The sequence below is a fragment of the Falco rusticolus genome, chromosome 3 (genome assembly GCF_015220075.1).
Source record: "Falco rusticolus isolate bFalRus1 chromosome 3, bFalRus1.pri, whole genome shotgun sequence".
NCBI classification, from domain to species: domain Eukaryota; kingdom Metazoa; phylum Chordata; class Aves; order Falconiformes; family Falconidae; genus Falco; species Falco rusticolus.
Genome location: NC_051189.1, coordinates 53,473,564 through 53,494,882, shown reverse-complemented (window position 1 = coordinate 53,494,882; position 21,319 = coordinate 53,473,564).

Sequence of the window (21,319 nt, the reverse complement as noted above, 5' to 3'; positions counted from 1 at the left end):
AAGTGAATTTAGTGCTTTAGAATGTGGTGCCTATGGCACCCATGAAAGGATTAGTTTATGAAGGCCAGCTCTTAGAAACAGCCCAACAATAGTGCCTTATCCTCAGGATCACTTATCAGTCAATGGGAGTTTGTTCTCAGGGGGGCCAGAGCCAATGGGTAAACTCCTGTTTACGCTAGCTAAGGAACTCTGTCTCAATGTTTGGATAAATTATCACTTTGTATCCTGTTGGAGGTAGAGTAGTATGGGGAGCTTAGAGGAATCCTCAGTTTTTGCTTGTGCAGCTTTGAGTCGGCTCGCTCCTGCCTGTGCAACGGAATAAATTTATTTTCACATGGAGATACATCGCCTCATCTTGTACTTCCCTTTTTGCACCCATAAATCCCCTCCGGTTGCACCAATGAAACTAGGGCATTCCCGAGAAGTGCATGGGTCTTATGGGAACTGGACAACCTGGAACTTTGCAATGAGGAAGGCAATAAAGGCTCTAATGAGTGCCACCAGGAATAATGATTTTTCTGCTGTGGACAGCACAGAAAAAGTGCCTACTCACTTAATAGAGGCAATGGTGGTGGTTTTGACCAGTGCCAGCCAGGGCTGGTTTGGAACTAGTGACCTGGAAATGTTCCTGGTACCATTACACCACCCCAGGCACCCATCTGGCTTTTTAGGGACCGGATTTCTGTGTCTCATGGTGAACATTAGGTCCTAGATAGCTGTGCTTGATTGGCGTGACTTGAAGAGCTGCTTCTTGTTTAATGAGTATAGTGTAAGAACAAATGAAGGGAAAGCCACACTATCTCTTCTAATAACATTCGCCCTTTACTAAAATCCCATAGAGATATGGCAGACATTGGTGGTATTAATATTATGCGACTTAGCTGATGCTAAGAAGCATTTGGGAAAACTTTGACTGACTGGCTCAGGCAGCTGCTAATGAGGATAACTCACTTACAGGGATATGGCAGAGGAAAGAGGTTTATTTCTCAGTACGCTGTTGCCCTATCTGAGAGATGAGAGAAATACTCAAGCAAACAGGAAACGTCAGGGGTTGTAAACCTCTGGTTTGCCTCAGCCCTGATGACATAAGGCAGCTAACAGTGGCCTCCTCTCTACCTAATCATGGCGTAGACACAGTGATGCTGTGAGCTGCAGGGTGGACCTTTTCCTATGGAGGTGAACATCCAGGAGCAACAGCCAAAAGAGAATATAGCCAAGGGTCATTTTCCTTGGCAGGGCTTGATGAGAGATGGCTTGAGGCACCCAGGAGGGCTCTCGTTGCAAAATACTCCCCACAGATGAAAGCACAGAAGAATTGCTCATTTTAAAGACACCAAAAGATCCAGGATATAGCTCTGCCTGCCTCTGAGAGCTACTCATCACCCTTGTTACCCTTGAGACTACTGGCCCACATACCCTTCTTCCATTAGCCACCTACTTCTCTGCGGCTTCTCTGTGAGGAAATAGTTCTGCATTTGTCAAAGCACAGGAAAAGGGATTTATTTATTTGTTTAGATGTTTTTCTGGGCTGTGCTTTTTTCCCTCTGACAATGGAGGTGGTTGGAATGTGTGAACAGAGATAATGCAGACAGATTGATCTATACTAAATGAATCTCATGACAGATTCTGTTGAAAACCTATTTGAAATTACTATTATTTTACAAGAGAACTTCAGCCACAAGATTTTACCAAGGATACAGTGACTTACTATGTAATGGACTCCAATAAGCTTTGGATTCCAAAATAGATGGAGTCACTATGAAATCACGTGCGTGTATTTTTCAGATTTATTCCCGACCTTGGAATGTATTTGCAAGTATACAATTCTTAATGGTATGCTTCACTTAGTACAACTAAATTCTCATATTGTTGTTGTGGAAAGTAATGTGAAATCAGGTTTAGTCCTGTTTGTCACAAACGAGTGGTTTAGGTTAAGTTGCTTAAAGTTAATGAAGCTTCCTGTGGACTACTCAACATGGTCAAAATTGTTTTCACCCTGGTGTTAAGCTGAATAGAAGTCATTGTTTGGAATGTACATTTTTCATGGTACACTTTTCAATGTACACTTTTCATGTACAACTCTCTCAACTGTTTTGAAAAACAGTGGTAAATACTGTCTTTAGGGATCTATGTTTTTCCATCCATCCAAAGGAAAAAAAAAACCAAAACCAACAACAACAGGAACTCAGGTGTAAACTTCAGGGTTAAAACATTTCTGTATTTCTGGTCATGCCCTTTGTGGTATCTTTCAGAAGGAGGGTAAGCATAACTGAAAACCTGTAAGTACAGTTTATATGCATTTTAAATGGGCTGAGCTAACATTCAGTTTAATTGGAAAGAATCCTGAATGCAAAGCAAAGCCTTCCCACACTGTAGAAATCCATATGTTAAAATACTTCCTTTTTTTAGATTTTCACAGTGCTATAGCCAAGAGTTGCTAGAACAAGGTCCCTGTGCTGTCCTGTTTTGAAAATAAACAAATTGACAAATCTGTTCTTTGTGCCACAGCCACAGTTCCTCGGTATATTTGCAAATGCAGAAACATAAAGCTAAATAATCTGCTTCTCCCAAGACTGCACATTAGGCAATTAACGGGGTATGTTTGCAGGCAGACACACTGGGCATTAGGCACCCAACTATTAACAATAATAAGAATTGGGCATTTAATTCCCTTCATTGGGATGAAAATGTATCTCCGCTCTTTAATGCAAGCCAGTGTAGTATTATGTGATAAACATGGATCAATAGAAAAGGATTTTTAAATTTAGAATGCCATTCCTCTACCACAGAATTGGCAATAGAGACTGTTTCCCAGTAATAGAACCAGCCTACCTCTGCTGAGACAGGAGCAAAGTTATCTGAGGAAGTAGCAACAATGTCATTTATTTTAATGAGGCTTGTTCTCCAACAAATGCTGTTTTTGCACTCTCGGGAAGGTTCCAGTAATGCTATAAAAAATGAAAAAAAGCCCTATCAAGTGCTTGAGTGTGTCTGTGTTTATATAAGCCCAGATCGTGGCACATAGCAGGGCCCTACGTTCAGGCAGCAGCAGCTATCTAACCAAGTATGTGAGGGCTTATTTCAATGTCTACCCTTGTTGGATATTCAGCTTTTTAGTCCTGCTGATAAACTGATTGCCACGTATCCTTAGGTGGTTCATCTGTGTGTTGAACACTAATACCTCCAGATTCAAATTTCTCCAGGTGGGTTTTAAAAAAACTCTTGCTTTTAGGACATCAGGGTTTCATTATCCTTGGCCCTTTCCATGGTATTATGCTATACACCCTTTTGGCTTGCCAGTCCCAGCCCTGATGGGGGGAACAGCCCCCCCCCCGCCCCCCCCCAACAAATTGGCTTTGCTGTGGGGTTTGCCTGTGTGAGTCCAGGGAGAAAACCAAGCCAGAACTGGCACACAGGCTGCATTTATTCTCAGCTTGTGTTTCAACAGTCTAGCAAACCCAATGGGAAACTTAATTTCTAAACATGAACATTATTGAATTGCAGAAGCTATATTTAGGTCAATCTCTTAATGCCAAAATTATTACGCTTTACTAGGAAAAAATACATCACCGACTAGAAACATATTAGCACTAGTTGTGTTAAAATGCACTTTTACCTAATTCTGAAGACCCAGCATCTACTTCTGGCATTTTGAAAAACCAAAAAAACTTGTATCTGGATGTTTTACAAGTATTTTCTTTATCAGGTAATCACTCAGTCTGGGTTAGATGGATATTTCTGTTAGGGGAATGCTCTTGGCCATTTTTTTCCCCTGTCTGTTCTGCTTCTTTCTTCATGCTAGTTCAAGTGTTACGGTGAAGGAGAGCTCGTTCAAGAAACCGATCTGGGAAAAATACCATGCAGAAAAAGATGGGGGAAGTTTAGAGAATGTAAGCATTTGGAAGCAGAAGAAAAATTATGTAATGGTACAGAACCAGTATAAGCATGTGGTGAAAATTTAATGTTCTTTTAGCAGGCATGGGTTTTTGAGCATGCTAGTTGGAGTTTCATTTACAGCAGAGTTATCATGACTTGTCAGATACAAAGCTGTGGGTTTATTATAGATTAACTCGTGACATTTTTAACTTTCCTGAAGCAATTTTGAAATGTAAGTTAAAGCCCAGACAATGTTTGTTCCATGAAGCGGTAACTGATTAAAAGGGGTTTGATGAGTAAAAGAAGTTATGGACCTTTCATTGAGGGTTAAACCTTATTCATAGAGAAACTGCATAACTGGGGTTGTCATGCTTTATGATTCAGAAAGACAACAATGCTTGTAGCAGTGTGAAATGGAACTTGAGCTCAGCAACAAAATCTTGTCTTCCTGTACACTAGCAACAACTCATTCTTGATGCATCTAAGGAAGAAAAAATGTAAATTGGAACAAAAATCAGAAAGGCACAGACTTTTCATGCAAAGTGTAGCAAATGGCACCTGTTAAAACTTGCATTTAATGTAATAGTCAGTTTACTGTAGTCCAGAGTAAAGTTTATAATCTGCATAGTATTTTTCTGAACTTCTCTTTTAGAAGAAACCATCTAAGATAAAGTATCACTGAAGAATTCTGTGGTAAAGATGGCTATCAGTTGCCTGTTCACCTTGTCAGTTCTGTATTCTGGGCTTCAAGGGAAGATGATAAAATACCTTGCTGGCAAAAATGCTACATTATGTGTACCTTTTGTTAAACTCTATTTTTAAATGAAAGCCTTGCTAAATATTAAGTTCCAATTCCACGTGCTGACATGTGATGAAGCCTTTATATTCTGTTGTGGTATAGATTTGTAAAAGGTCAAGCTAAAGTGTTCTGAGTTAGTCTTAATGTATATTCTAAGGACAAAAAGGAGAAAAAAACTTATATTAATAACATTTTTTATTAAAAGCATGTATTTATTTGGCAATCCTACCCTGTAAAATTCTCCAAGATAGGAGTATCATCCAAGGTTAAGCTAAGGTTATCGGTGTAGTATTGGCAGGTTATGCTGTGTCACCCTTTCCTGCACTTCTTAAATAAACCCAGCGAGTATGCAGTACATGATTTTAAATATGCAGATTAAAATACCAATCCCTTTGAAGTCATTGGAAGGTTTCTCAGAGAAAATACCAAGGCAATAAAGATGCTACAATGGATAAGCAAAACCCACTTAATTGTTTATACATCTATTGAGGGTCAATGGCTTAATGTAGAAGCTACTCCTATTTCCCATAGCAGCATAAGACAGTTTTTTTCTATCAGAGGCAGTGGTACCAATGTGAGGTGTCTGGTCAAGTGTATCAGGAGACACAGACTGTAAAACAATGATCTTGTTGAAATCTGATGTCTGTGGCTCACTACTGGCAATGCATCTACTGCTGTGACATTATCCAGAGGAATTAAGGAGCCCAGGCTGTTCTCTTGAGTGGACACTTATCTTTGACACTGAAGAACTGGTTGGTGTAAGCTAGTTAATGCAACAAAATGAAGGGAATTATCCTTCAAAAATAAAGAACCAATCAGAGTCTTCAAATGCTGCAATTCTAAAAATGAATCTCTTATCCAGTCCTACAAAAAGTCCTGCCTAATTTTATAATTCCTCTAAATTAGACTAGCCACATGCTTACTGCTAAGCTCAAATCTGTCTGCAGGATCTAACATATGTTAAATCATGTGTCTGATTCCCTGCAACCTATTCTGTAACTCAAAAATGCACCAGAAAGCTGTCCTGTAGTTTCTACTTATCTACCGACATTTGGAAACAAATCGTGACTGTGTTGCTGAAATTTTCATGACCCAGGAACATTTTGCCAGAGATGTGTTTGTACAAAACCCCACTAAACCCAAAAAGGAGGGGAAATCTGTGTTTGCAGTGAACATTTTACTCTTCTGCAAAAAGAAAAGGCTATAATTGTAATCACTTTGCTCACCACAAAAATACAGTCACCTCTGAATAACTATTTTTGGAAGTTCCTTGTTGTAGCTGCAATTGACAGACTGTGAAGAGTCGCTTCTTTTGAACACGTTGAACCTTAGTAATTCTTTTTTTGATTTTGTGAAAATGCAAAATTAAGTATGATTATTTAAGTGTGTACTTCATTTGGAAGGGAAGTGGTTTACAGCATATTGAAACTAAGAAATGAAATTCAGGTCACACTTGTGAAGGACTGGCCTGATTTCTTTACAGATAAGTGACTTCAGCATGTAATATTAGGCACTCAATTAATTTGCAACTTGAATTTTTGCTCATGGCTTTTTGACTTAAGCAGCTTTGTTTCTTCTGGAAACAGTTGCACGAGCTTGGTTTCTATACAAGTGAGTGGGGAAGGCTCTGTTATGATGCTGATGCATTCTGTGAAATTCCTTGTAAAATATCCAGCGTAGGCAGGCTTACCAGCTACTTCTTTTCTTTTCTAAAAGTTACAGTCTGCATCAGGCTAAAACGGCTGGTAACTCAGAAAAACCTCAGACCTCAATTAATTCCAAAGTTAACTGTTGTGCAGCCCTTGAGTCGGTGAGTGTTAACTTCCCACACTGCCCTTTCACTGACCTCAACATTGGACTTCCAGAGCAAACGCTGGTAAGAGGTGAATGACAGTTCAGTTGCATGCAAGCTCTGAGCTAGGTGACGAGTTGCCTGGACCTTGCATGTTCACCTTCTCTACTGGGGTGATGTTGAGAGCTGTGACCTTTATGTTGAAGGTGCTGAGCTAAAAGCACTGAGCCTGTCTCTTTCAGTGCCTGGGTTTGCTTCTAAATGTCAGTGCTTTTATAAGGATGGGTAGTAGAATCACTCTTTTGACAGGACCCACAGGAAAAAGTGAACCCCTCTCCCCACCCACCCCCCAAAAAAAAAAAAAAAGCAGGAAAAGCCTGCTGCTTTTTCATAGTAGAGCAAAGTTCCATGAACTCCACCTCAGAGTCACATGGTGCCAACGCTTACCCTCCCATAATCAGTTGTTAGCTATCACCTCCCTACTTTGATAGTTACTTCTCACCTTCTTAATCAAATTGTCATAAATGGGTCCAGGAATTCTTGCTACTGGTTTTATTCAACAACACCTCTTTATCTCTTACTTGTCCTAAGTCCTATCCAATTTTCTCTTACATTTCTGTGTGTTCTGTCCTCATGACAATCACTTCTGTTTGATTACTGCTACAAGGCCCTGATTGCAATCCTTCACTGATGAGAGAGCTCTGGGACTTGGGGGATTAGTAGGGTTGTATTCCAAATTCTGCCAAAAACATGCTGACTTCAGACAGTGCATTCTGGAGACGTGTCCTGATGCTTTTATTCACACAGAATATTCATTTACTCCAGGAGGACAGAGGTAAAAGGAATCAGGAAAATGTATCCCAAAAAGATTTTCCATATTACCTGGCAGAATTCAAAGGTTACAGCCCACAATCATTTTTAACTCAATTTTACTTCTGATAAGATAGTGCTTCTCTTGTGGGGGACTGAAGGTGTATCTCTGTTAATGACTGTGAGATGGTCCATAACAAGCTTTCCAAGAACATAATTGCTCTCTGACACCAGTCTGGTAAGTGGGAATAGACTATTAACAATCTTAGTTCACTAACAATGGACCATGTTGTTTTGGTTTCCTTATTTCATCATGGCTTGGGTTTCAGACTGTGCTTACTACAATAGGATTTATTTACATCCTTAGCCATGACAATAGTTTATAATTGTGGGATTATATGGAATGATTGTGGCATTCCTTGCACCCCCATGGGAAATCAGTGTCTTTCCCCACTGATTAAAAGGAGATGAATTTTGTTCTGGTTAAAGTATGAGCCTGGGAATTGGGAAGTCCAATTTTTATTCCCAGCTGTGTCAGTGATTTACTTAGGGATTTCTCAGCACCTCTGTTTTACTAGAATAACGCTGTTACTTAACTTTTGATAAGAGTGCTATGAAAATCCCTGGATTGTTTGCAGCTTCAGTGAAAGATGAGGTTGCTCCACACTTACCTCAGGCAGATTAGTCATTCAACTAATTCAGCAAGCAATAGCTGGAGACTTGTATGGAAAGTTACAGGTTGTGGCTCGTTTAGCATTCTTCACAAAGTGAGATCTCTATTGTCCCAACCCTACTGGGTGCTCCCTTCATAGGTTAAATGGGAGCATTGGAGGCTGTTGTGGCAATCTGAGTCTATGGGGCTGTGTGCAGCATCTGACCTTTGAAATCTTTCTCGATTAAATATCCAAGCTGTTTCAAATCTTCCTATGTTTTTATTCCCCCCACTTACACACATAAATATACTAACATATGCACACACTCTTAAGACTGTCAACTTCTCTGTCATCTTTGTCCGGGGGGGGGGGGGGGGGGAACCCCAACACCAAAACCAAACCAAACCAAACCAAACCCAAACCCAAAAAATATCCCAACAATTAAGGAACAAGGAAATTGTAAAAAAATCGATTCCCTTCATGGATAAATTGCTCTAAGGTGTTAGAAATGAAAAGACACATTTTTTTCATTCAGGAATGATATGGTGAAGCTAATTACTTCTTAATTTTTTTTCAACACCCTCTTATGTATATTATTATTATGCCAAGAGTAGGTGTGCAAAGCTTTTTCCTCTGTAGTGAGACTGCTTAGATATATAATCATATTAAGATGACTAAGGAGAGAAGACAGCTCCCAAAAGTGTTTGGAAAATGCTTTTGGACTTCAGGAGCTTTTAGTCTTATATATATAAATAGACATACATAATGTGCATGCAAGCAGAGGTATGTATATAGGTACACATGCATATAGCTATAGCCCCTTCAGACCCTCCCCCTGTACACCAAAAAGACACCTCATAGTGTCCCTTTCACAATCTATTTCATCTCACAAAGCATTTACGATTCCAAATGACCAGTTTTAATGAACATAACCTAGTCCTCTCGCGAGGTACAAGGAAATAATTATCAGAGACCAATTAATTAATTGAGCTAGGAACAGGTTATACCTACACTGCTCCACCATGTGTATTCACAGTGCCAGCCATTGCTGCTGCTGTTCCATCTTTGTTATTTTATTTTTTTTTTCTACCCTTCAGCAGCAGCAGCTGCTGCAGCTCTGATTGCAACAACCAGTAGACATGGTGGGTAGGGTGAAATGTAAAATAACAAACCCTACAGTCTGGCTAGCTTTGTGGATAATGTGCTGCTACAACCAGCCATTTCCTGACGGTGGCTTTGTCAGATGAGCCATCCACAGCCCATTTTTTTCATTCCTGTTTTTTTTTTTTAATGTGTCTATGAAATCAGGAATAGGACACAGCATGCTTGGAATTTGGCCAGTATCCTGTTGAGTTAGTAGAATTGAAAGAAAATAAAAAGTACACTGACCCAATTTCTTTGACTACATATACTGGGCCACAACAGCAAAAGCTATGACAATGTTTATTCTTTGAATTATTTTTCAGATGAAGTGGCTTAGGACAGTATATTACAAATGGAGATGGAGATCAGGGAGTGAATTCTTCTCATCAGAATCTCGATTAGCTTCAAATGGCTCTTTACATCCCAAGTCTCAAAGATTTAGAAGTAGCCTTCATTTTTTCTTTCTGTGTTTTTTCTGCCTAATTTAATTTCACTGAAAGTTTCCATCACTTTTTTTTTACCTGTTTTAATTAAAGGAGGGGTATTTTTAAAAAAAAATATCAGTCAGTGTATTTTTCCTTTATATGACAAGTACCTACATTTAGGATTTGGTGAGACTGTGCCCCTTGGTCTCTGGTATGAACAGAAATGCAACTGGCTGCATTTGAAAGTGAGGAGAAACATAATAGAACAATCAGTTAGTTTTTCAAATGCAAAGTGAAGGATGCACTTAAAACCTGATAATCATCTAAACTGAACAGCTTGTGCCTACCTTTGGCTCCCCCACACCTGTGCCATTCATCCTGCCATCCCAGGCAATGTGCTGTTCCAGCAAGGAGTGTGCCAAGAGGCTGGCTGCTCTATTCTTGGATCTGCGTCCCAAAGAGGACCAAACAAACCCTGTGATCTCTGTCTCAGTTTCCTCATTCATAAAATGGGGACAATGATCTGCCTTCATCTTTGCAGAACACCTGTATATATCTGAATGCAAAGTGGTAGAGTGGTAGGACACAATAGGAGCCAAGCAGAACTGTTCTTGAGTGCCATATGGCCAGCCAGGTTGCCGGCATTCAGAGCTAAAGAAGCCAGAGTAAATTATAAATCCTCCTTACAAAAGAAAAACCAAAAAACAAAACCCCCCCAAACCCAACCCAATAAAAAACCAAAACCAAAAAGAAACCCAAAAGACCCAACCCCAAAGAAGAACAACCCAAACATATCCACAAAAAAACAAGCCCCAAGCCCAAAAAACAAATAAAGGGTTAATTTAGCACTAACAAACAAAATACATTTCAGAAATGTAGTGATAGGGCAAGGGATAATGGCTTTAAACTGAAAGAGAGTAGATTTAGACTAGATATTAGGAAGAAATTCTTTACTGTGAGGGTGGCAAGACATGGGAACAGGTTTCCCAGAGAAGCTGTGGATGCCTCATCTCTGGAAGCATTCAAGGCCAGGTTGGATGGGGCTTTGAGCAGCCTGGTCTTGTGGAAGGTGTCCCTGCCCATGGCAAGGGGGGTTGGAACTAGATGATCTTTAAGGTTCTTTTGAACCCAAACTGTTCTATGATGCTGTAATTCTATGAAGTACCTGGCCAAATAAATGTTCCCTCACAGCTCCCCACCTGCTGGTACTGGCAGAATAACAGTACTACCTGCAGTATGGTGCACAGCTCCTCCTTCTATACACCCCTGCTTTTGTTGTCTTCTCCAAACTATCTTATTGCCCTCCTGCTTTTCAGCTTTCCTTTCCAGGGATCCACCAAGAATGCCTAAAAATTGTAGAAAGAATCATGTAGTAGGAGGGAACAAGAGAAAAATATAGGTATCTCTGTGGATTTCTATTTGACTTGGACCTGAGCTTTTGCCTAATTCAACCACCACTCAGTTGGAATCCTCAGCTTGGTTTTGGCAGCCTCTGTCCTCAGCATTGAAATTCTCTGTCATGGGGAGCAGAAGGGCCAAGACCTGAAAAGAGAGGGAGGGGATCAAACACTTGCAAGAAGAAGGTTTTGATGAAACTTGTAGATGTATCTATCCATGAGAGTTTTCCTTTGTCATACAACCATGGGTGAGTGTGAGCCAAGATGCTCTAAGGTATCCTGCTAGATTTGGCAGAAGGGTGGGAAAGAGTGGTTTCTCCAAGATGATGGCCTGGGGAGTTCTGTATGCAAAAGACCTAGCTAAGCCATGCATTGGTATTACTCCAAGGAGTCTGAAAGCAGGAATCTCAGGATCACATCAATTTATAGTTGGACCCCAGTTGTTCTTTAGGGCAGGGTCCCTCCATGCAACAGTTTCATAGGCAACATCTGTTTTATAGAACATTCCTGTTGGCAGGGGCTGGGTGAGCAGAGCAAACTGCGATGGTATAAGATCTGGGCACTGGTTTCAGTCAAACACAGTTATTTCATACATTTTTATTTTAAATGAGAGGTTTCATTGTGTGTGAAACCCCAAGTAAAGTTTATTCTTCGTAAGAACTGACAGAAGTAAAACTAGGTGAAGGAAAGCAGACGGCTGAAACATGTTGTTGAAAAAAATCAATAGTCCCACTTCTGATGCATCAATATTTGGGTGTGGACACATTCAGAATTGATGTTTAAATGTCAGCTGGGCCCAATTTGTAGCATTTCAAAGCTGCCTTTGTGTTTCACATTCAGCAGGACTGAAGGTCAGAAGTTTTACTAAGTATTTGACTCCAATGATACACTTTACCAAGATTCATTTTTATTTAAAAAGATTTTCTTTTATCTTGTTCCACTGCTAGTAACCAAGGTGGAAGAACAAGAGCAGGTATAAATTGAAAGCTTGGTCAATGGACAACAGTTGCTTATGTTATCCTGACCATAAAGTTCCCATCATTGTTCCTGAAAAACTAGATAGCTGCAAGTCTGATATTTTTCCAGTGTATAATTATGTTATATCAATAAGTTCTTTTTTGTCCAAATCTGTAAAGATACTGTGGCTAACAAAACTCTTCACTGAGTTGGTTGGTTTTGATGTGTGTGTCTTTTGTAGTAGAAAGAAGATTGTGGGGCTATTTAATAAAAGTCTTGATAGCGCAGAAAAGGAGAACATAAAAGACACGTATTTCCTTTTTAATGCTATATACTAAAATTACCAGAGCTTCAATTAGTACAATGTGGCAAAGTCTCTTTAAAACTAACATAAATGTGCATTTAAACCATCTGAAGAGTTAGTTAGGCACCTTAAAATGCAGTAGAAAAAAGAGCTACGTGACATTAGAAAAAAAAAATTAAATCGGTGTTTCAACATGGATACCAATAGAATAGTTTGTTTTAAAATTAATTTAAAGGTGTTGTTACATTACTTTGACATGATTAGTGAACAATATTTTGGACGTGTGGAAATAATAATTAATTTGTCCATTTCACAAACGTGAGCAAAGTACTCCTTTCTTTACCTATAGGAGGGACTTCAGGAAGTAGTAAATGAAGTTTAAGCAAAAAGGACATTATAAACAAGATTTTGCTAGATAAATGTGAGGGGCAGTTTTAAACCCATTTACTTTAACTGAAGCAGATGTCAGTCAGTGTACTGTGGGAAAATTTTGCCAGGCACTAGTGGTGGCATTCACTATGTTCTTTGCAAGAGAGAAAAAGGCTGCATGAATGAGATAGCCAGGATAAGGTAGTCAGGCTTCAGAGATGTTAGTAGACTATGTTTCCCTTGAAATTAGTGGGACTGGAGGAAATTCAGAGTTTTTCAAGAGAATTGCATTTATTTTCATATAATCTATATTATATATTAAGAGTGACAGATATATGGCAAAATAGAGTACTGAAATTTTACTTTAAATTCTGAACTGCGACGATAGAACAATGCTTGTCACATTTCAAAAAGGCTAAAAAGGAAAATACTAAATAGTTAACGTAGACACCAGAAGGAAAGAAAATAGCTGAGCTTTGTAAAAAAAGCAAACCCGTCACCTATATTTACAGCTGTAAAACAATAAGTCTTCAGAACTTTTTTGAGTAATAGAGGACAAGAATTATCTCAAGATCCCAGGCAGAAACTTCAATTTGCAAGTCTTCTTTTTTGAAGAAAATCTTGGACTTGCACTTGTGTTGAGCAGAAGATTCTGTCCATGAGGAAGGGGCTAGGAGACACGTTGGAGGAAAACATTCCCAGCTTGCATGGCACAGCCAGGATGGGTTGTCTGGAGGATCAGAATAAGATACAATTGTGAAATCATCCAGACATTTAGGTCATCTTGTCCACAAGTTGTGTTAACAGGATTGTGGTTAGGAACCAAGCAGGCAGGCAGCTTAAAAAAGCAAAACAAATCAGAAACAAACCAGCTTTAAACCACCTTGTAGCAGAAAAAGAAAAAAAAAAAAAAAGGAAAAAAGAAAAAGGCGAAAATTTAAAGCCATTGAAGGTTTGGTAGCTTGATATTGGAATACTAGAGTAAAAGCTGGAGATTCAGCATGCTTAAATGTCTGTTTAAGTCAAAGATGGAGGAATAGAAACATACCATGAGATGCCCTCACTGGAAGAAAGCTGGGCCGTTCGAAGATTCTTCAGTGCTACTGTGAATCCTTCAGTGGGGAAGATGTACTTTATTTAGGAGCCTCCAAGAGCTGAAAGAAGTTATGTGCCATGTTTTCCTTGTCTATTTTATGATCGCTTAGAAAATACAAAGAGATTTCTTGCTTTCATTTATTCTGGGTAAGAGAAAAGAATAATTATATAGAACCCTGAAGTACCAAGACAAAAGAAAACAGGATCAACTTTATGGCCATGTGCCCCATTCATACCGGACCTTAGACGCACGTTATGTCTCTAATATTGTTAAAGAAAACTTAATTCACAAACACCATTTTGACTTTCTTGGAATGACATCTTACTTTCAGAGATTATTAGTGGTTCATTGGTTGGCTTGCTTGTTTGTTTGCATTAGAGGAGTCTGCTAAAGCATATTGACTTAAAAGAAAAGTCACCTTGGTATTGGTTGCAATAGCCACACAGGGCTTGGATTTGCAGCGCTAAGCAGCGTTGTGTTCTGCTGTTTTTTGAAGGTTAAAGTTGAACCTATTCTTAACACCACTAACCATGGACCTGCTTCTTGATCTTAGCTATTTGAAACATAACACTGTATGATTTCTCCCCCAGTGTTTAAAACCAATGTTATTCCCTACCCCCACATTCTTGTTAGATTTTGTGCTTAACAGTCCATAGCTTCAAGTTTATGACTGAAGAGGTCCCCCATAGCACAGGAGTCTCAGTAATGGCATTTTCTCCATGTGTGCCCTCTGTACTGTGAGTAAAGGGGAGACTTTATCTCCCAGGGTTATCCTGACAGCATCTTCCACAAATACATCCCTTCTTTAACAGAAGAATCTACTTTTTCACCTAGCTTAACTTTGTCTAGACAGCAAATGCAGCCATGTTTCATGTAGCTAAATTAGCTACCCCACCTGACTAAGCTAGAGTGAATGTGATTCACAAAGATTTTCTCTTTATCCTGTGTTTGTCTTTCTAACTTCTCTGGCTGCTTATCTGTGCTTGTACCTGGGAGACCAGGGAAGCTCTGAGCAGTTATCCCACACCACAAGCTGCATGCCAATCACCTCAGCAGGGATATACTAGTGGTAAAATGAGACTTTGGAGAGTCTAATGAGTAACGTGCAGTGCAGATGATGTATTTCTCTTCATTTTCTGTTTCAGAAGTTCTTATTGTTTCTTCATGTGATGCAGTTTTATCTGCTGGTTGTAGCTTATGCAACAACAAAGTGTTTTTAAAGCTCAGGATAGGTGTTTTTCTGCCTTCTTAATTTAAAGTAGTAAATATTTTGGTGAGAGTGACCTTCATTATACCTCAGACCTGATCATCACTCCCTGTGGGCTCCATTACCTCAATGAAAGCCATAGACAAAGTTCACTCAATAATTAGAACGACTGGAGTTGTTCTGGTCTGCAGACCTGACACACCTGCTGTGCTGAATGGCACTGTACAGATGAGGGATTCGAGAGCTAAGAGAGCAAACTAAATTAAGGCTGCCTAAGGTCTGGCTTGTGCATTAACTTGCAAGTAAGATGGGGGCACAACAAAAAGCGAGTGATCCTTTTTCTGAGTAGTATTAAATCATTCCCGGTTAGGATGTACTCAAACAGGTAGATATAAGCTCTCATATATGATTCAAACCTATAGTAACATGAGATTAATACTCTATGTAATAAAAAAATACTGTTTTGTGTCCACTGGCAGGTCTAGTACTTATCCAACAAAACTTGCTGTATTTCTCTGTGCAACCATCTGTTTAGAAAAGAAATTATACATAAGAAATTAATATAATATAAAATATGTGTAAATATATATATTTGCATACACATGCACATAAATACGTATGTGTGCACATATCTGAACTAATCAGTCCATAGCAAGAGTACTTAATACAAGGAGAAAATCTTTCACTGTTAAATTAATGGACAAAATTCATGTGTTTGGTAGCATTGCCCTTTACATTACCACCTACGCCTGCCCTGAAGGACTATTTGAAAGCATGACCTACAGACAGCCTGTCCTATAGCACCCAGACATAAACCAGGTCAGGGCCCAGGGCAGCTCTCATGATGCAGAGTGGACATCCACAGAGTTTAGCTGAGTACCTTTCAGAAAGACTGCATTAAGCTTTGATTTTCTAAGAAACTTAAAGCCATATGTAGATATAACTGAGAACTGGAGGCCAGATATGAGTGAAGATGCTTAAAATGTGGCTTTAGAGGACTTTGCACAGCGCCAACCTGCTAGCGGGTAACACAGCCCACCGCTAGCTGTGATGTGTGCTGAACAGTACTGGTGGGCTTCTGTGGTCTTTTACAACATGGTAGTTCTCTGGAAAAACTCTGCTTACCTTGCAGCTTTCTGCATCCACACACGCCACCTGCCCCACCTGCAATCAGCCCCCAGACCAGGAAAAGTTGCTGCAGGTAGAGGTGCTTTCATTGCACGCTAATCTGTACTGGCCAGACAGGGCAGTTCCCAAACTGTGATTGAGGCCATTTCATCTTTAAAATGTGGTTTTAAGCATCCCACTTCCCCAGAGTGTATATTACAACCCAAACCCTTAGTTAGGTGGCCTTGGGGAAGGGGGTAGGAAGGTGAGGCTGCCTTTCATCTCCCCTTCTGAAGCAGCGCTACTGTTGAGAGGGGAATGTCAAACTACTCCACCACCTTTTCTAGCTTGTCCTTTTGGACCAGACTTCTGACTAAGGGGAAGCAACCAGCAGAGCTGTTCTCAGATGCTCAAGCTGCGGGTGCCAGGCTCCCCAGGCTCCTGAGGAGCCCAGCCTACCCTTGTCTGAGGGAGTGGGGGTCCCAGCAGGAGGGAGGGGTGACATTTGATTGCGTCCACCTATTTTGGCTTTGCAAGGGACTGGAGCAGAGGCACACAGGACAGGATGGCAAAGTTCACTTTCTAACAATAGTGCCATCTTGAGCAGTCCTCACCCCTTCATCTGTTTTCTTCCACAACAGCATTTCTTTTCACTTTTATTTATGCTGGTTTATTTTTCAAGTGGGAGCAATTCCTCTCTCTGAGTTGTAAGAAGCAACAGTGCCAGAAGTGAAGGTGTGGTGGGGAAAATTAGCAGCAGGAAAAGAAGGTAGGTAGGGACTCCCAAAACCATCCTAAACTGCACTGCTGCTGAATGAACAGCTACAGCGAGAGGGTACCATTAACTGTTGCCATCATGACAGCAAATGTCTTCTCGATTCTCCACCTAGCTCTTTCCATCTTTCTTTTTTTTGGATGCTGGTCCTTGGCTTTTCTTCCCTCCTCTGTCATTGTGCCAGCCTCTTTTTGGATCCTCTGCTCAGAGATGTGTTTTATGCTATGATCACCAAGGACACAGGATTATTCCTGCCATTCTGTGACTCCTTGGTTTACTAGATCAGCTAAAGGAGCCCTCTCCCACATTTGTTTCTTCCTGGTGGAGATTAGTCCTTTGTTTTGGGCTGCTTGGATGCGGGCTCTGGCCCACTCAATGCTGTTAGGTGTTTAAAGTCTACCTGTTGGTCCTGTCTGGCCACCAAGCTGTCACCAGCCTCCACCTCCTCCTGTTTGTATGGCTGTGGGTGAGGCAAGATAAGCAGAACATACGATGTGTTAAGAGGAAATTTATACCATATTTGACAGCATTACCCTGTTGATTGCTGCCAAGAATATGACTGGCATCATTTTCTTGAGTCTTTCTCTGATCTTGGATGTAAATTTGATGTGTTCAGGCAAGCACATATTTCAGAATTTTAAAGAAGTTATTCCACATATAGCTGTATTACAAGTATTTACTCTGCTGAATTGAACTCCACCCATCTTCACATTTTCTCTTTGTTTAAGGTGAGTAATCACGGTGTCATCTTTAATAGTACAACTATTTATGGGAATTGGAAATTAAAAATCCCATTTGTGAACATTCAAGAAATTTACTCCCATGTTCCTCTTTAGGAAATGAAAGAGAAACCTGCTAAGAGTCACCTATAAAACTGTAGGTGAAAATAACACACCTGTGCTAAAATATGTACTTAGTAATAGGAACACAAACATATTTTTTTTTCCTTTTTAGTTCTGACACATGGTACTGAGACCTATTGCAACATGATCCCGTTTGGAACCAAGCATCTCCCCCCCCCCCCCCCCGAGCTTTTATAAAGAACATTTCTACATTGTGCCTTCTTAGTGTCAAATTTTCAAAATGTAACCTTACAGGAGTATAACATCACAACTCCAGCTAATTCCTAAGTATAGTGTGTGCTTATACTCTTGTACAGTGCTTTTGACTTTTAAAGAGGAAATTTTTGAAGGAAGCAAAGACAGCTAGGTAGGTTGATAGGAATTACATGTCTCATTTCGCTTTTGTAAACTCCTTGCTCTAACATATTGTAGCATCAAATACATACAGATTCTGTATTTACAGTTTTTCTTATTTGATATACACTTTGTCTGGGCAAATTTCTATACTCCTGCTTGATGGAAGACAAAATTTTTACTTAGTTTAAGTAAATATGTAATGTATTAGCATCCATCGTTACTTGTATAGCTGAAGAAGGTATAAACCACCTCAATCCTATGTGTTCTCCAGCCAACATGAAGACAGTAAAAAAACCCATATATATATACACACTTAGAGAGCAGAGAATTAAAATCATAAACATATTAACTTTGGATTAAGACAAAAAAAAGACATTTTGTTCTATGCAGAGCATATGTGACAATAAAAAAGGGAGCAAAGAAGCACTGCCAAGGGGAAATGGTGTCCTGAGCCTCTTTACTACCACGTGTCCAGGTAAAAGACCACTTTATTTTCCAGGATGAGGCCAGCTCCATTATTTGCTTCTCTGAGTCAGAGATTGGCTGTAGAAATATCAGTGTGCTTGACAGAAAGGAGTCAAAGGAACACAAAGCAGTAGGGTGATAAAGTGCTATACTGGCTCCTGGACTGAGTGAACACATCACACAGGGCTGCATGACAACGTATGAAATGAAAATGCAAGAACTGCAGGGAGAAGGGGACTTTTCACAGGGCTAAGGATACAGTGCCTGTGAGTTTTTGTTAAAAAATAATCAAATAATGAAGAAAAAACCAGAGTAGCAGGTAGTACCAAAAGTTCAAGGATTGCTTAACTCCAAAGCTATCTCATCAGAAAACAAGATGAGAGATGGGGTAACATGAAGGGCTGGAAAAGGAAGGGTGGGGAAGGGGGGAGAGGGAAGACAGATAAATTTGGATGGCATCTTGCAGCCTGAGAAGAAACAAAAAAATTATTGGTGCTTCCCAGTGAGTCACCAAGACAACAGCAGATTGGATTTGGAGCTGCCTGTAATAATTTATGACTACTTTGTCTTGGTTGGATTACTGTGTTGCTTCGCCTGCTTGTGTTGGATTCATTAGCTTGGCAAGAGCTTCAGCAAGAAAGACAAGGTAGACGGAGAAGAAAGGGGTAATTTGGGGAAATTTGGATCTACGAAAAGGTGGTATAAAAATACCGGTGAACTTGAAAAAGGTTATTGCTCTTGTTATTTTGAACATCTTTTGTGCTATGATTTCTTCCCAGTGGTAAGAGACAGAGATGCGCACAGAGAGCAGCGACAATGAAATCCCTTTGTTGCTATAAAAGGACCTTCTAGTCCCTGTACCCACTGCTTATTTCAAGTTCCCCAAAAGAAAGGTCAAAAGTGTGCCAGGACCTACAGGGACCCCTTGGTCCTGACAGCCAGCTAGAAGGAGAATCATGGTGTTTGGCACCCTCGGAGGGCAGGGTGTCAGGCCCAGAGCTCAGAAAGGTGGGAGGCATCAGAGAAGCTGAGGTCCTAGAGGAGCTGTGTTGCAGTAGCGTGGTACGTTTCAAACACAGGAATGGCAGCAATAATGGGGAAGGTGAAAACAGCTGCCGAAAAAAAACGGTTCAAAAAGTAACATAGCAGTGGCGTAGCAGAGATGGACACACATCAGGCAACATGCTGCACTTTGCACTTCAGTTGGTTGGAGGATGGAGCGATGGAGACCGGTGGTGATGGAGGGTGCACTTTCACAGCAGGCAAACCACTGTGTGACAAAAATCCTGTTAGTCCATTCCTGCTGGGATACTCACACCTGTTAGGGGCAAAGATGGTAAATCGCACACACAGGCAAATTGCTCACCATATGGTCTAATTTCCTTTGGAAACAGTGTGTGGCAAAATGCAGAGGAAGCCATTCTACAGCATGCAAATCAAATTTAACGTTATAGTACTGAACCTACTAGGCTTGCTTGTTCAAAAGCCAAAGGTTTTACTGGGGGCTGGCTGTCCTGCAGACTTCTGTTTCTGGGACACCTCAAAAGTATATTAAAACCTCCAAACAACAATGGTAAGAGAGCATTAATGATAGCAGGGAAAACTCTTCTGCACCTCTGAGATGGATGGTAGAAGCTGAGCACCCAAAAAGGGCATAGGATGTTTCTGTTCTGCTCCACCTATAAACCTACCCAGCTTCATCGCCAAAATAACCACAGTTCCATCCAACTATTTCAAAAGAAACAACCTACCACTGATTCCCCCCACTGCATGCCCAAGTTTTATGGCTTCAATAAAGTGACAAATGTGAGGAAGGAGCAGTCTGGTAAGTGTCATGCTTTGCACGTTGCACTGATTGTATTACCTTTAACATTTTAAGCTGACAAGGTTGAAAACATCCTGTCCCTATGCATACAAAGGGCTGGTTCAACATGGGGGTGTCTGAACAGTTGAAATCAGTGCACTTCCAACACAAATGTGCTTGTGAAAACAATTTAGCATTTTAGCCTAACCATTTGGGTTGAACCATCCATTTATACGCCTTTATTTTTGTAGCTTTCCCTTTCAAAGATATTACGGCAGACCTTTCTTTCCCCCGAAGTTGGAGCCAGCTTAGAACACTACTTTAACATTAAAATAAATAAACTTTCAAAAAGCACAGACAAGAAAAAGAAGTGGCAACTCTGAGCCATTCATCATTTTTTCCCTTCACTTCTTTTTTTCTCCCTACAGCTATTGCAGTAGCCCTTTATGAACCCCAAATGTTCCTTGCTCTTCTGTGGCAAGCACTTTGTGAATTGTTTATTGGCTTGGAAAACTGTTTCTGTCTCTCAGGACAGGCGTCAGTAGAAGATATCTGGTATGAATACTCTGTGAAGGAAGTACCTTTATGCCTTAGGAACCGCTGAACCATTCCAAATGATCCAGTGCTATGAACCATGCTGAACTGAAGACCAGCAAATGTTACCTTCCATCTCTTCTAGTGACTTTAGTGTTGTCTTCATTATCATCTTCTGTTCTCCCTTGCCAATTCACTCAGCAGTTTGCCTCCTGTGCTACATACCAGCTGACAGATGTATCCTTTTCATTTCACATACTCTTAAAGCCTTGGGCACTGCTTTCTGGAGATATTTATACAGCTCTGGGACCTAGTTGCTGGAAAAGTAGTTTGTACTGAATATTTGTTACATGTTCTACAAGATCCCACACACTCTTACTTTGCATAGAGTAAAACAACAAAAAAGGTGCTGATGCATTGTATGTATTTTGTATGGAACATAAACAGCACACCTTGCTATATTCTGACAGTCTTTCAAAGGTTTTCTCTGTAACAGTATGAATTACATGAGAAACAATTTTCATATATGCCACTGTGACTTCAAAACCTATCTGCCACCAAGTTCCTTCATTTCCTACCAGCAAAGAGAAGGGAGCGAGTGAATGTC